Genomic DNA, 16,205 nt, shown 5'->3' on the forward strand with positions numbered 1-16,205 from the left:
AAAACAAGTGTCTCTGTTCACACTCGGTTGTTTTTTAAGTTACCGCATTCACACCTCGGGCTCTGCACCTGTTCCCGTCCAACCCCCAGTTACCCTAAAAAGCCAGAGGCCCCTCCCCAGACTCACACTATCTTCCGCCCAGAGTCGGGGAGCCAGGAGCCCTCTGGTGAAAGTGGAGGTCCGAGGGATATTTTGGGGGTTGCTGGAAAACACTACAGACAACAAGGGCCAGGCCCCTCCCAATCACAGACAAGACCCCCCAGGCTGGAGCGGCCAGCGTCCGCCACGTGTGAAGGGGCCCGCAGAGAGGAAGAGGCCGGCCCCTGGACAGGTTCTGCCCAGGCTGCAGCCCGGCCCCCGGCTCGTGACCAGGAGGTGCTGCTCCTCCAGGAGACCCCCCAGGCCCAGCCTCAGGCGCAGCCGTCTCTCCTGGAGCTGACACGGAAACTCATGTCCACCCTCCAGGAGACGGGCCAGCTATTCAAGTTCAAGATTAAAGGCAATAACGAGCAAGTCAGATTCCACGGGAAGGAGGCAGGAGCGAAGGGGCGCTGTGGAAAACGGAAGAGCCGAGTGCGGTGGACACCGCGCAGCCCCCGGGACGCCGCTCACCTTCTCTAAACCCGTGTTCAGGCCAGTGAAAGGGAGGAAGAGCTCCTACTGCAGAAGGTGAAGAGTTTTCCACAAAATAACGTAGACAGAACATCACGGAGTCGGGAACAATGAAACGTCAGTTCCCACCTCTTCGCCCTTTACAGGGTGCACCTGCCGTGGTCCCACTTCCGGTTCCCATGGCCTCCTTGTGAGAAAGACCCCAGCCAGAATAAGACAGAATCTCCTCTGGCTAGAGCGCTGGCCCCAGCCCCCGGGGACCCCGACCCCACCCTAATTGCACCACGGCCAAGCACTGACTGAGAGAGCAGCCAGAACCCCTCTTCCCATGCTCGGTCTCCTTCCTGGGTTGAGGGTGCGGGGCTGGCCCAGGTCCCCCCATCCCCCTCTTCTCCTCCCTCCTTCCACACTTACAGAGACCGGGTTGCAGAGACCGGCCGGGCTCCAGTCACCCCGCCCCCCACTCTCCCATAGGTGCCAAGCCCGGCTGTGTGTGCAGGGGCTGGGGAAGGGGACCCCACGTCTGCCACCCCACCCCAGCCCCCAGCTTCTCCCTCCTCTCCCCACACGGCCCACCCTGATTACCACGAGGTCCTTGACTCTGCTGATTCCAAGCCTGCTTCTCCCAAACCCATTCCCGGCCGTCCTGTCTGTAATTACCAGCCTCGCCAGGGGCACCAGACAGACACAGCAACACCTCATTTCCAAAGGGCCCCGCCACACAAGGCCTCTGCCTCCTACTCCGAACCAAGCAGCGTGGAGCAAGGGACGGAAAGATTCTCCTGGACCCACCTCCCTTCTCTCCAGATCACAGGAGGGCCGTCTGGGTCAGGTCACCAGGAGGCAGGCCAGAGCAGGGAAGGCTGGAGGGGGCGGGGGTCTGCAGTGGGGGGGTGTGTTTTGAGTAGGATTCACCCCCAGGCTTTTCCCTGACCTCCGCTACTAAAACCTCCCCGTGAACAAGGCTCCCAACCTGGAGACGGTGAGAGAAGAAATGTCAGGTCGATTCAGAGATGGGGAAGTTGGCGTCCGGTATTGCTGAAGGACAGGTAGGGCCGAGGGCAGATGTGAACAGGACGGAGCCACCTGGGAAAGATGAGGAGAGAGCAAGGACGTCCCGTCCTCCACGCAGACCCTGCGAAGGGCAACAGGATCCCAGACTCTCCCTCCCTATTGCTTCCAACGCCACCAACCTCAGGGGACTTCCTTCTACAGGCAGGGAAACTGAGGCCAGGTCCCCACCGTAACCTAAGATCCAACAGTATCATGCTGCGTGCCGCTCAGCAACACCCCCGATCCTTCGGCACGCACGGCCTGGACCTGCAGAGCCCCCGCGGGCCCCGCCCCGTCTGCCCGGCTCATACTATCCATCCTGCTAAAGTCCATCCACACCATGGAATACGATTCAGCCGTGAAAAGGACTAAGGTTCTGACACCTGTTCTCACAGGGAGGAGCCCTGAAGAGCAGGTGCCCAGCGAAGGCAGACAGACAGACAGAAGAGGTCACACGTTGTATAATTTCATTTCTATGAAACATCCTGAACAGGTAAATGTTCTGAATGACCGGTGGTTGCCAGGAGCAGGGGTGCAACTGCTTTGCAGACAAGTCTCCTTTCGGTGTGGGGGAAAGGCTTTCAGACAGAGGCCACGCTTGGACAACACTGCCAACGTACTAAATGCCAATGCGCACTTTAAAATGGTCAATTTCAGGGGTACCTGAAGGGCTCCGTCCGCGAAGCATCCAGGTCACGATCTCAGGGTCCTGGGATCCAGCCCCGCATCGGGCTTCCTGCTCAGCAGGGAGCCTGCGTCTCCCTCTCCCTCTACTGCTTGTGCACTCTCGCTCTCGCTATCTCTAGCAAATAAAATCTTTTGTTTTTTAAATGGTTAATTTATGTTATGTGAGTTTCACCTGTTCAAAAAAACAGCCAGCAAATGGCACATCTCCTTCCAGGGCCTTCCCGGACACCCACCGCAGGGCCGAGCACTCTGGCTCCAGGCTCCGGCGGCCTCCGGAACACACCTCCACACGGCACTCACGGGGCTGCAGCAGCTCGACGTGTTTCCGCACGTCTCCCTGTGAAAGCCCGTTTCATCCGCCCCTCTCCGCGGCGCTTCCCACGGCGCCGGGCAGAGAGCGGGCAGTGCCCAACGTGGTCTGCCAGGAGAGCCGGGCCAACACCTCGCTCTGCTCCCCAACTCAGCGCTGCCCCCCACCATGATCAGCGAGACCCCAAACCACTCCACCGAGCGCTCTCTAGGAGCCAGGCGCCGTGCGGAGGCTCTCCGTGCCTTCACTTAGCCTCGTAAACCAAAGAGGTAGGGTGTACTATTAACTCCGTTTTACGGGTGAGGCTTCAAAAAGTTACCTCCTCTGTCTGAGGTCTCAGAACTAGGAAGGGGCAAAACTGAGAAAGCAGAAGCAAGCCGAGAGCCAGGCAAGGACATCACTGGGGGCCTGGGGTTCCTGCAGGAACGCCCCATCTGGGGTTGGAGGAGGGTGTCCTAAGATACATAACAGGCTAAAGAATGGGGTTTAAGAACTTGCCCCACATTAGGGCACCATGAAGGACTAATTCCAACCAACGCCGTGAGGGTGTAGGGAGCTGCTGGGGGCAGAAGGCACAGCAGAGCAGAGAGGAGTCCCTACAACTCAGAGGGGAGGAGGAGAGTCCCCGAGCCCATCCCTCTTCTCCCCACAACGCTTCTGGTAGCCAAGTACACACCCCCCCCTCTAGCCAGAAGGGCCTCTGGGAAGCCAGATAAACAGATAAAAAGTCTGTCCTGCTCTAGGGCCAGGAAAGGGGGCCCTTCCTCAGACTCTGAAGGAGCAGAATTTGCTGAGGGCCACACCAGAGAGGCCTGTCTTGGAGGAATCGGCGGAATGACTGTGCAGGAGCAAGACAAGGGGGCAGGAGGAGCCAGTGTGGCCACTGGTCCCAGAGAGGCCCCTGCCAGCCTCTGAGCACAACACCGCCTCCTTGGGAGGACGCCCCACCGGCACGCAGAGAGCCTGAACCCCCCATCCTAGATTTAAGAGCCCTGCTCACCACAGGAGCCCGCCCCGTCAGGTGTCCAGCTTGGGGGTATCACGCATCTGGTCCTTCCTGCTCTGCCCACAGCCCTAGTCCCAACATGTTCTAACTCCCACTACCCTCACCCCGGAGTTTTAGGGAAGCCGGGGAGCCCCGGGGACTAGAGAAAGAACATTCCAATGGTACATGCCCTTTAGGGAGTCAGACATTCCAATAGTGTAGTTCCTCAGAGACCCTGATAAACTTGCATGGTCACCACCTTAGCCCCTAAAACTGGGCGGCTCCCCCTCACTGCTGCGGGCGACAGGGCAGCGTCTGGGAGGGCAGGGCAGAACAAAGCGTGCATGATCCGCCCCTTCCCTTCACCCCAAAAGAGAAAGGACAAGAGAGAGGAGAGGCAGAGGGGGTACACACTGCTTCTGTGGGGAGAGGTACACCCACTTCCCAGTGGTGATCCCCCGCCACACTACCAGGATGGTGAGGACGGCCTCCAAGGGGTGCCCATCCTCTCTCTCCCCAACACACAGTCATTCGCCCCCTCACTGCCTCAGCTCCTGGTCCTCACCCTCGGACCGGGCCCCAGGCCACAGCCCCACCCCCGCCACGCTTCTCACCAGGGAAAAGGGAAACTAAGGGATCCACACAGAGGCACCTGCAGAAACTCTTGAGGAACCCCCATCCCCCCACCCCAGGCTCCCCGGAGCTCCCACGCCACCTTCTCAACCCCATGGACAGACACCCCCCCCCCCGTGCCTCCCCCAGTTGTTCATCCCTCCAGCAGGCTGTCTGCTCTGGCCTCCTCTGGCCTCTAGCCCGTACCAAAATCCCAGGTCCTCAGGAACCGTAGGGTCCTGGAGGCAGGGCAGAGTTCGTGGGCTCTGAAGTCAAGGACTCCACGGCAGGGCGCTTTCCAAGACAACTGTGGCCTAGGGGGCTGAGCCTGGGCTCTGGAGAACCAAGAATGTGGTGAGGGGGGCCCCTCTTCCTTCTCTCCCGGACCCCTCCAGGGCCTCCGATTCCTCTAGGACTACAGCCAGAACCCCTGCTCTCTATGCCCAACAATATACGCCCTTTTCTAGAAAAACCCACCTCCCCAAACTGGCACCTCTTCCGACGGCCCACTCACTCCTACTTGTTCTTGGATACTTAAAGCTCTCCCCTCGCACCCCCGAGAAAGCCACATCCGAGAAGCTTCAGAAGCATCCAGACAGCTGTCCCTTCGGGCTTTCTCCCAGGAAAATCTGCCTGCAGAGGCAGGAGGATATACCCCCAAAACACACTCAGAAACCCACACACGCCTAAGACAGTACCCAGACTGCCACGTACCCATCAAGGCAGGGTCCACACTAGAGAACGGATTCGCTCGCCCCCCCTTCCGCTGCACAGGTGCATGCACACCTACCCAGGTGTGCCCCATTCTGCTCTCAAACACCCACCTTCCTCAGTACCTACCCCCTTCTTTCCCAGAAACCCCTGTGCAGTTCACACACACAGACACACGCCCCTTCGCCCGAGTATCCACATAAATGCACAGCCAGGCACAGGCCGATCCGTGGTCCGCCGCTCTCCGGGTGCACACGCCACCACCCGGGTGCACACGCCGCCACAGAAAAACGCCGAAAACGCCGACACCTCCAGACCCAGGGGCCCACCTGCAGAAACACGCAGCACATTCCGGCGCACGCACACGCACACTCACACACACACAATCACGCACACTGAGCCTCCACCGATGCTTTAAGACTCACTAATGCAGAGCCCCCAGGCCCCCCGGATGGGTCCATCTGAGTGGGCAGAGGGTCGCCGGCGCCTGTCCCTGGGCCCCCCTTCCACGGTGCCCGCCAGCCCTGGCCTCGAGCAACACACGCCCCCTCTGCTCTCCTTCCGTCGGTCCCAGGCTCCACACTACACCCCGAATGCATACCTGCCCCGACCCTCCCACACTCCTGAAGGTGTGTCTGCACCCCTAAACACCCCCCCCCCCCCAGTACCTCCAGACTCCGATCCTCGCACTGCCTCTCCCCCCACCACCACACACACTCCCGGTCTCCGGCTTCGGCCGGCTCCCCCGGGATCATCAAGGCCCCCGCCGGGGCCCCGGGCCCAGGAAAGTCCCTGGCTCTCCAGGCCCGGGCTCCGCCCCCTCCCCACGAGCACCCCGCCGTCCGCAAAGTTGGGGGGGGGCACTCCGCGGCGCGGTGGGAAAACGGACCGGAAGGGGGTGCCCCGAGCCCCCGCCCCGTCCCCCAGCAGCCATCCCGCCCGCCCACGGGCCGGGCACCCCCGGGGCCCCCGCACGATCGTCTTCCTTTCCCGTTTCTCGTCCTCCTCTTTTCCTGGCAAACTTTGCCCGCGCCCCCGCGGCCCCGCACTCACCGCCGCCGCCAAGTGCCGGTGGGCTCGGCCCGGCGCCTTTGTATCCGCAGCGCTCCGGGTCGCGGCGAACTCCGTGCTCGCGGACGGGCAGCGCGGGCGAGGGCGGCGCGGAGGGGGCTCCGGAGCCGGCCACCCCCTCTGCGTCCCAGACCGCTGCCGGTCCCCCTCGGGGCCCCGGGGGCAGGGGCCGGGGATGGGGGCGCTCAGGCTCCCATGGCGGGGCCCAGGAGCACGGAAGCGAGGACCGGGAATCGCACCGGAGCCGCCGGCGGAGCTGGGAGGGGACGGGCAGGGGAGCGGGCGGGGGGCGGGGGCGGGGGGCGCGCGCTCCCGGGCGCCGCCTCCTGGCTGTTCCCGCCGCCGCGCCCCTCCCGCCGCCGCGCCCATTGTCTGCGGCCCGGCTCTTCCCGGAGCCGCCGCTCCCCGGCCGGCGGGCCGCCCCGGACGCGCGGGGCCCTCCCGACCCCGGAGGAAGGCCGTGGCCCGGCGACCCCTGCCCCGAGCGGTGACCCGGGAGGCCTCCATCCCCGGCCGAGGCCCAGCCACAGCCCCTCCCTCCCGGGGTGCCTTTTTCCGACCCGCCGGTGAGAGACGGTGCCCCCGGGACCCCCGGGGATGGAGGTGTGCGTTCTTGCGGGCCACAGACCCGGCGACACAGAGTCCAATCTGGGACGTGGGAAGATTGATTTCCTCCCCCACCCCCCCAGGGCTGCGAGAAGGGAGAGTAATTTCTGATTTTAATTAGTGGCAGGAGACGCTCCCCGCTTCCCGTGCATACGGGGATTTCCCTGACACCAGCACCACCGCATCCCCCCCCCCTTCCAAAAATAATTTAATTACTCGGTGTTCTAGCTGCGAGCGGCGACCGCCCAGTCAGTATGGGACGCTCCCTCATTAACACTTTTTTCCTCCCCTCTGGTTCGAGCGTAGGGATTAATTACAAAGGGAACCCTGCCCTGGGGGAGCGAGGGCGGGGGAGGCGCGGGGACAGGGAACTTGTATGGAGGGGAGAGGGGTGCTCCTCCCAGGAAACCTCCAAAGGCCTATCAGGTCCTTAAGCCCAATCACACAAGCTCTGGACCCTGGGGGATTCAGATACCTTGGAGTTGGGGTACTAGACAGAGACTGTAGGTATCACAAAATATCCCACACAACTGGGGCATTTCTGCCTTGGAGCATTTCAAGGAACCAGTTGGGCTTCATGAAGCGGGCCAGGAGCTCCGAACCCACCAACGGTCTCCCCCATCATGAAAGCCTGGGTTGTGGGAAGTCCCTATTCCCTTTGGAGTGAGCAAAAGCTTTAAGTATTATTATATTATCCTATTACTGCTGCGCAACCCTGCGCTTACCTAGAATAGTAATGTTTCAAAAGTACCTTTGCGTGCTTCGTACCTTCGCGTGCTTCTCCCTTGAGGGTCCTCTCAGCATATCAACATCTTCCGACTTTCAGTCCTGATACCTTCTCACCCAACCCTGTGATCAAGAAGTCCCAAGGGAAGAAGTTTCTCAGCCTTGGTTCCTCACTTATTTGGGATTTCTGCTCCTCCCTGATGAGATTTTTTTTTTCTCTGACACCGAAGCTCATCCTTCACAGTTGCCCATTCTAACTTAACCAACCGCAAGGACAGAGCCACCTTTCTCTGCACTGCTAGCGCTCAAAGCTGGAAGACCCTCGGAAACACGCACCTTCTTCTTAGCCCTTGCCTCTCCTCTCCACCGCCTCTCCATCCTACGCCACGCGTGAGCAAGCGACTCAGTACCAAGACTGCTTGCCATATGCAGGGTCATCATTCTGTTACCCAAGTCCCTGTGCGAGCCCCGGTGCTCCCGGCCTGTCACGCGCCCGGCACCAGGCTGTACCCGTGGTCCTGGCACGGTATGAGGGACATGTGGCAGAAGAGCTGGGAAAGGGAAAGGGAGACAGAGCCGGTGTAGGGGCTCCCAGCCCGGCCCCGAGCACGCCCCCAGTGCAAGGCAGCGGGTGTATAATTTGACCCAGTGTTGAGGCTGCACTAGCTTCAGCGTGAATATGTTCATATGACGGTAGCCTGATTCACAAGCCTCAAAAAGGCCCAATGAATCGGAAACAGGGCTTCTAGCATGGGAATTACAGATCATTCTGTGTACGGACCCCACCTACAGCCAAAACCTAAGTCGGGATGTCAACAGATCAGGTCAGCCGGAATAAACTCGGGGTCTCCTTTCTCCTCTGCAAGGGCAAGGCTGGAGGCTTCCAATTCTACTTGTGCATGGAAAGCCCTGGCTCCCACAGGAGAAGCCCAACATTCAGTCTAAGCAGTGTGATGTGTCCCATGTGGCCCTTCTCTGAGCTACGTTCCATGCTCACCCCTGGAATGGAAACCCATCTGGATTCACAGAGGGAAGAAGTGTAGAGCCAAAGAGAAGGTCCATGCATCCTGGGGTCCAAGGGACCTAGCCTAACTCTAGGCAGGAAGAGGACATTGAGGTGACATCCAGCTGGAATTGTCCCAAGAGGCCCAACCCACAGTGACAGAGGGAGGTCAGGAGCCAGAAGGACAATAGAGTGGAACCGATGATGATGATGATGATGATTATCAACAACTTCAAAAGCACAGCTCCTAGCTTTGAGGACTTGGGCAGCTGCTCAATTCCTGTTTATAGAAAATGGGACGAATAAGGTAACAGAAGGAACCCCCTCTGTATACCCATCATGCCCCCGTCAATTCTCAAACTTCCCCTCTTTGTTATGTACCTTAAAGATTCCTAGTGCTTTCTAGAATCTTGCTCAAGGAAGGGGCTCCTAGCCAAACCAGAGCTCTCAGCAGAAGTTCTTTCAGCCCCTCCCCCCGTCATGGGCCTCAAGCAGTTGGGACGGTTGGAACAGGCTGACCGGAGGCCTCTCAGGAGCCGTGAAGTCTGCATGTCCAGGGAGGATACCCAAAGGCTCGAGCTGTGGCAATGGACACTCTCTAAAGGGAAGTCCCAGCTGCGGGAAGGGCCTGCTTCCGTTGAGGACAAAGCTCTTCCCAGAAGTCAGGCACAGACCACAGCGGCAAATGTTAGGTCTTCTACTCTGGTGAAAAGCAGGGCCCTTTCCCAGCACCACTGTTGAAAAAGGGGTATCTTTAGGACCTTGCTTAAACACAAGCTTCCCATCCTAGCAGGATGGCCGTCAGAGGCTTTCACTGTTGAGTGATGAGCGATTTCAGCCCACTCCCAGGTACAGGTGACCCCAGCAATGTCCACATCCTAGCCAGAACCATCACCTTCTTGGAGCCCTGCTGATAAAACCGGGCACAGTTCTATCTCCCGGGATAATTAGAGCTCTTTCACGAGCACCCACTTTCCTAGAAAGGCAACTCTCAATGCTTACAGAAGTATTTCTGGCTCCAGTCTATACTGTGAAACAGCTGGATTTTTTTTTTTCACTTTTAGCGAGAAAGGGTACAAAACAGCAAAACATCTTAACTGGATAAAAACTCGGTGATATCCTAGGGTTGTTGCAAAGTGTCTCTCTCTTCCCTAAGCTCCTGGTGTCTTTGGGAACAAGGACTGAGCCCCATTCATTGCTACATGGATGGCACGTAAGTCACTAAGTTGTATGTTCCCTTCCCTTCTAACTTCCTTCTCTTTCTCTAGTTCTCACCTGTCCCAAACCTTTACCGTCCCCTATCATCCAACCTTTATCAAGTGCGAGGTTCCTCAAACCCCATCCTGTTATCACCAATCTAAAAAGTTACCTACAATTAAACCAGTGGTTCTCAACCTTGACTGCAGATTTTAATCACCTGGGAAGCTCTGAAAACATACCAATGCCCAGGACCCATCCCAGCGTAATTAAACCAGAAATTTCCGAGGTGCACCCAACTATTGGCTTTTTGTGTGTGTGTCTGTGTTATCTCGGTGATTCTACCGTGAGAACCTCTGAATCAAACTATTGGTCGCTTTCTTCCTTCCTTGGCAGAATGAAAGCCCCATGTCCTTGCCGAGGACGATGATCCCCAGGTTCGCCTTACATACTGTCCCTTCCTGCGTCCACCTGTTTTCCCCGTCTCTCCTGTTTCTCACTTGGGCCTCCTGGCTCATCCTTGCCTAGCTGGCAGAACAACATCAGATCCCCCCCCCCCCCGCAGGCTCCCTTTGCTGCAGGCCTCCCTCTTCTCTCCTTCTCATGGAACCCTCTGGAAGGAGCAGATTCCTCATCACCACCCATCTTGGCTTCCTGCTTCTCACCCAACCTCTCAATCTTTCCTCCTCCTGACTTTAGACACGGATATTTCCCAGGATTCAGCCTTTGGCCCCTTTACGCCTCACCTTACAAGGCTCTTCCAAAGTACTGTCATTGTCTTTCTCGTGCCTTCCATCAGTGCTTACTTATTCCTGCTCCTAAATCCAGATCCCTTTTCTGAGCATCAGACTCCTATTTCCAACACCCTGTTGGACATTTTAACTTGGCTCTTCTTTGGGGGTGATAGGATAAAGGGAACACATGGTCTTCCCCCACCATCTCCCATCCCCTTGGCTCTTCAGACCTTTGCCACTTCCAAACTTGTGTTATTCCCTTCCAATGTACCTTCCCCTCCGTGGCCAGCGTGCTTTCTCTGAGAAAGAGAAATCAGATGGTCATTCCCTTGCTTCAAAAAATCCAATAGTTCCCCACAATGAGGTCAAAACTTCTTGGCACTTTGTGTAAGGGCCTCGAGTACTCGACTCACTCTGTCCTCCAGCCCTCTGTCCTGTTACTCCTGTGCACTCAAAGCCCAAGCCTTCAACACGCGGACATTCAAACTAGCCTCATGTGTGGGTGGTTTTGCCAACTTGGGATGCTGTTACTGGTTACTGCCTCCCTCTACCTTCAGGTGGTGTTTCCTGGGCCTGAAATGTCCTCCCCCACCTTCTCTGCTCAGAAATTTCTGTCCCTCCCCCAAGACTCAGCTGTGGTCTCCTCTTTGAGGCCTCCCAATGTTCCCAAGCAAAGTTAGATGCTCCTCCCCCAAAGGGCCTCCTTTGTGCTTCCAGAGCTCTGCATTTTATGACATTGTATGGTAATTTCTTATTTACATATCCATCTGCCCAGCTGGTCTATGAGTTTCTGAAGTGGGAGAAACAGTGCTTTATTTATTTTCTAAATGCAGAGCTTTGCTCAGTAACAGCACAAGACAGTAAATGTTTGTCTAGTGAAACAGAACAGAGAAGAGCCTGAGAGGAGATAAACTGTGGAATATTTGATGTTAAAGGAATCTACTTGTAAGTCATAAAATAACATTTTGAGACTGGCAGAGATCATTCTCTATTTTACAAGTGAGGAAAGGATGCAGAGGGCATAACACATTGCCCCCAAATCAAACAGGAAGTTAGTGGTAACACCAGAGCTAGAACCTAGGTCTCCTGATTTTTTTTTTTTTTTTAAGATAGAGAGAGGAATGGGGAGGGGCAGAGGGAGAGGGAGAGAGAGAATCTTAAGCAAGCTTCACACCCAGCACAGAGCCTGATGCAGGGATTAAGCTCACCACCCTGAGATCATGACCTGAGCCAGAATCAAGAGTTGGACCCTTAATCAACGGAACCCCCCAGGCACCCTAGGTCTCCTGACTTCTCATTCAGTAGTCTGTTGACTGCACTATATTAACTGAGCATCAATAATTTCATTTGAAATAAAGACACAAGGCAGTCACTCTTAGCTTTTTGTGGACTGTCGCTGTCTTTGACACTTTAATGAAAGCTATAGGTTTCCCCCAGGAAAAACACACATATAATTTCATATCCATTTTCAGGGGGTACAGGGAATTATTGCCTGTGTGAAAGATGGTGGGAAGGTAGAAGAATCTAGAAGTGGCGAGACAGAAGGCTAATGCAGTAGTTGAGGGGAGAGAGAGAGAGAAAGAGGGAGAGCACAAGAATGAGAGCAAGCATGTGCTGGGTTCAAGACCAGGGGAAGAGAAAGGAAAGTTCAAATTTGAGAGGTGACCTATGGGTGGGATGGTTAGAGTTGAGGAACAAAGAGGCATTTAAGATGACTCAGAGGCTTCTGGTATAGATATTAAGGAAAATGGTGATGCCATACATCAAATTATGGGCTACTGAGAGTGAGTAGGTTTGAAGGCAGATAATGTGGTTGCTTTGACAGGTGTCTTAGCTATCTGCAGGCCATCAGGGTGGGGATGTCCACAGGAAGCTGGCAATAACACAAGTACCTTCCACATCTTCTGCTGCCACTCTTCCTCTGACCATCTGGATAATCCATTCTCTCCTGATCCAAACACCTACTTTCTGGTCTCTATCCCCTTTGCTCATCCTATTCCCTCAACATGGTGTGCCTTCCATCCACCATCACCCCAATCCAGTTCAAATGATATTTTCCCTATTCTTTTTATAGAGAATGTGGTCTGTTTAAAAACATAAAAGAAAACAAAACAGAAAAAAAAAAATCATCCTGAAGCACTCTTCCTGGTCATACACAGTTTTACACTTTTCCAAAGAGTATTTATTATTAGTAAAGCCTTGGCTCAGGATCCCAGGTTGGGGATCACCAAATGTCCAGGTCCCCTTTCACCACCCTGAGAGAACGATGGAGGAGATAGGAGAGGTGATGGAGCCAGTTCAGATATTTCCAGGAAACGTGCCTTGTTCCCAGCAGTCGTCCCAGGCTTATACCCAGGATGTGGGACACAAGGACTTGTATTCATGCCAGTACATTCACACACAGAGACATCACCCCTTTAGTAATCACTGTGTCCTCTCAGCAAGGAAGTCCACGTAGTTCTGCCAGCAGTTCCTTGTCTGGTTCTGGTTGGGGAAGCGGCTGTCAAAAGGGGAAGTCTGGTGGTTCTTGATTTTGGTCTTGATGTCTTCTGTCCTGGTGCTGACTCTAAAGACACCCTTGCAGCCCCTCACAGCTCAATGTGACCCTCAGCAAGGATGCCAGGGTCAGCCCAGAGTGGAATTAAGACCTGATATTTTCTCTATTAAGCCGCTCCTGACACCATCAGTGTGATCTGTAAAATCCCAAATCTTTCTCTGAAATTCTCGTGCCATATTTTCTATTTTGGATTTCACTTATTTACATTATTAAGAAAGAGACAGAAAAGAAGGGGAAAAGAAATAAAGGACAGATGGTACAAATAGATAACAAATAACAAGACGGAAAATTTAAATCCAACTATGTCAATAATCACATTAAATGTAAATGATCTAAACACACCAGTTAGAGGTACCTGGGTGGCTCAGTAGGTTGTGTCTGCCTTTGGCTCAGGTCATGATCCCAGGGTCCTGGAATCAAGCCCATGGCAGACTCCCACTCAGCAGTGAGTCTGCTTCTCCCTCTGCCTCTCCCCCTGGCTTGTGCTCGCTCTCTCTCTCTCTCTCATTCACTCACTCTTTCTCTCAAATAAATAAATAAAATCTTAAAAAAAATAAACACACCAATTAAAGGAGCTTGTCAGATTGGATTGTAAAGTAATATCTAACTATATACAGCCTACAAGAAATCCCTATCATTATATAAAAACATGAATAAGTTAAAGGTAAAAGGATGGGGAAATATATACCATGCTAACACCAGTCAAAATAAAGTTGGAATGGCTATATTAAAACTAGATGGAATAGATTTCAGGGCAAAGAGTATTACTAGGAATACAGAGGATCACTTCATAATGATAAACAGGTCAATTCATCAAGAAGACATAACAATTTGAGGGACACCTGGCTGGCTGAGTTGGCTGAGGTTGAGTTCAAGTCTCACATTGGATGTAGAGATTGTTTGAAAATAAAACCTTTAAAAAAAATAGAAGAAAACAATAAGTTTTAGGTATTTATGTACCTAATAACAGAGATTCAAAGTACATGAAGCAAAAATCAATAGAAATGTAAGGAGAAATGAATGAATCTGCGGTTATAATCAGAAATGACAATACTTGTGTCTCAATAATTGATAGGACAAGTAAGCGGAAAATCAGTAAAGACTTGACCAACTCCATCAATTATCTTGACCCAATTGATATTTATGGAACATTCCACTCAATAACAGCAGGATACACATGCTTTCCAAGTGTGCATGGAACATTTACCAAGATAGACCATATCTTAGACTGTAAAAGAAGTCTTGGTAAATTTTAAAGCGATGAGACCTGGGGTGCCTGGTTGGCTCAGTTGGTAGAGTATGTAACTCTTGATCTCAGAGCTGTGAGTTTGAGCCCCACACTGGATGTAGATACTACTTAAAAATTAAATATTTATAAATACATACTTACATACATAAATGGAATGAGATCATACAAAATATATTCTCTGATCACAGAGGTATTAAATTATATGTCAATAATAGAACACTATCCAGAAAATCCCCAAATACTCGGAAACTAAACAACACTGTTCTAAATAATTCATGGGTAAAAGAAGAAATCAAAGAGAAAATTTAAATTTTTGAACTGAATGAAAACTAAAAACGAAAAGCTGGTTCACTGAGAAGATAGGAAAAATAGATAAATCTACCCAGACTTATCAGCAAACAAGAAACACACACACACACACACACACACACACAGATGATTAATATCAGGAATGAGAGAGATAATGTCACTACAGATTCTAAAGATATTAAAAGAATAATAGGAGAATTTATGCAAAACATTTGACAGCTTAGTTGAACATAAAAGTTCCTTAAAAATGATAAAATATCAGGGCGCCTGGGTGGCTCAGTTGGTTAAAGCCTCTGCCTTCGGCTGAGGTCATGATCCCAGGGTTCTGGAATCGAGCCCCACATCGGGCTCTCTGCTCAGGGGGGGAGCCTGCTTCCTCCCCCACCCCACTCTCTCTGCCTACCTCTGCCTACTTGTGATCTCTGTCTGTCAAATAAATAAATAAAATCTTTAAAAAAATAAAAATAAAATGATAAAATATCAAACTCACTCAAAAACTAATAGATCCCCTGAATCACCCTATAAGCTATTAAGCAGGTTGAATTATAGTTTAAAAACTTCCCAAGGGGTGCCTGGGTGGCTCAGTGGGTTAAAGCCTCTGCCTTCAGCTCAGGTCATGATCCCAGGGTCCTGGGATAGAGCCCCGCATCGGGCTCTCTGCTGAGCAGGGAGCCTGCTTCCTACTCTCTCTCTGCCTGCCTCTCTGCCTACTTGTGATCTCTATCTGTCAAATGAATAAATAAAATATTTAAAAAAATAAAAATAAAAATAAAAAATAAAAACTTCCCACAAGGGGGCACCTGCGTGGCTCAGTCAGCCTTAGGCTCATGTGATGACATCATTAGGGTCATGGGATCAAGCCCTATATCAGGCATCCCTGCTCAGCAGGAAATCTGCTTCTCCCTGTGGCTCTGCCTCTCCATCCCCCTGCTTGTGCTCTGTTGCTCATGCCCTCTCAAATAAATAAATAAAATCTTAAAAAACAAAACCAAACAAACACCTTCCTACAAAGGAAACACCAGACCTGAATAGTGTTATTGGCAAACTCTACCAAATGTTTAAGAAAAAAAAAAGAATAATACCAATTGCACACACTCTTTCAGAAAATAGAAGCATAGGGAATATGTCCCAACTCATTATATAAAGCTGACGTTACTCTAACACCAGAATGAGACAAAGACATTATAAGAAAACTATAGTCCAGTGTTGCATATGAACACAGATGCAAAAACCCTTAACAACATTTTAGTAGGTCAAATCCAATATTATATAAAAAGGATAACACATCATGACCAAAAATGCAAGTTACAGTAAACATCTGAAACATTGAAACATTTCTAACTTAAAAAAGAAAAACCAAAAAGAAAAGACAAGAAAACATATCATCATCTTAATACCTATCAAAAACACATTTGACAAAAATCCAGTGTAAAGTTCTGATTTTAAAAACTTCTCAACAAATTTGGAAAAGATGGAAACTTCTTCAACCAGATAAAGGCTTCTACACACACACACACACACACACACACACACACGCCCCTACAATAAGATCATATTAAAACATCATGGTAAAAGATTGAATACTTTCCTCCTAAGATCAGGAACAAGGCAAAGATATCTGCTCTCACCACTGTTCTTCAGAATTATACTGGAGGCTTTAACCAGCGCAATGCGGCAAGAAAGATTAATGGCATCCAGACTGGAAAGGAAGAAGTAAAATTGTCTTTTACTTTATTTTTTTAAAGATTTTATTTATTTATTCAACAGATAGCGGGAGAGAGAG

The 16,205-nt window shown here is 52.3% G+C and overlaps 1 protein-coding gene and 1 pseudogene across 12 annotated transcripts in view; both read right to left on the reverse strand.

Annotated features, from left to right (window-relative positions):
* Positions 1–16,205, reverse strand: part of VANGL2 (VANGL planar cell polarity protein 2) — a 38,971-nt gene that overhangs the window by 15,322 nt on the left and 7,444 nt on the right. For 2 of the 12 annotated variants that reach the window (XM_013047474.2, XM_013047475.2), the window contains exons 1-3: positions 1,586–2,444; positions 1,405–1,492; positions 613–799 (exon numbers count right to left, since the gene is read on the reverse strand). The gene's annotated coding sequence lies outside the window, so the exon portion shown is untranslated. The other 10 variants (XM_045086591.1, XM_013047476.2, XM_013047480.2 and 7 more) reach the window with 10 other exon arrangements.
* LOC123393712 lies at positions 11,525–14,084 on the reverse strand (annotated as a pseudogene).

Source organism: Mustela putorius, unplaced genomic scaffold (genome assembly GCF_011764305.1).
Source record: "Mustela putorius furo isolate JIRA1106 unplaced genomic scaffold, ASM1176430v1.1 tig00000997_pilon_pilon_pilon, whole genome shotgun sequence".
NCBI lineage: Eukaryota > Metazoa > Chordata > Mammalia > Carnivora > Mustelidae > Mustela > Mustela putorius.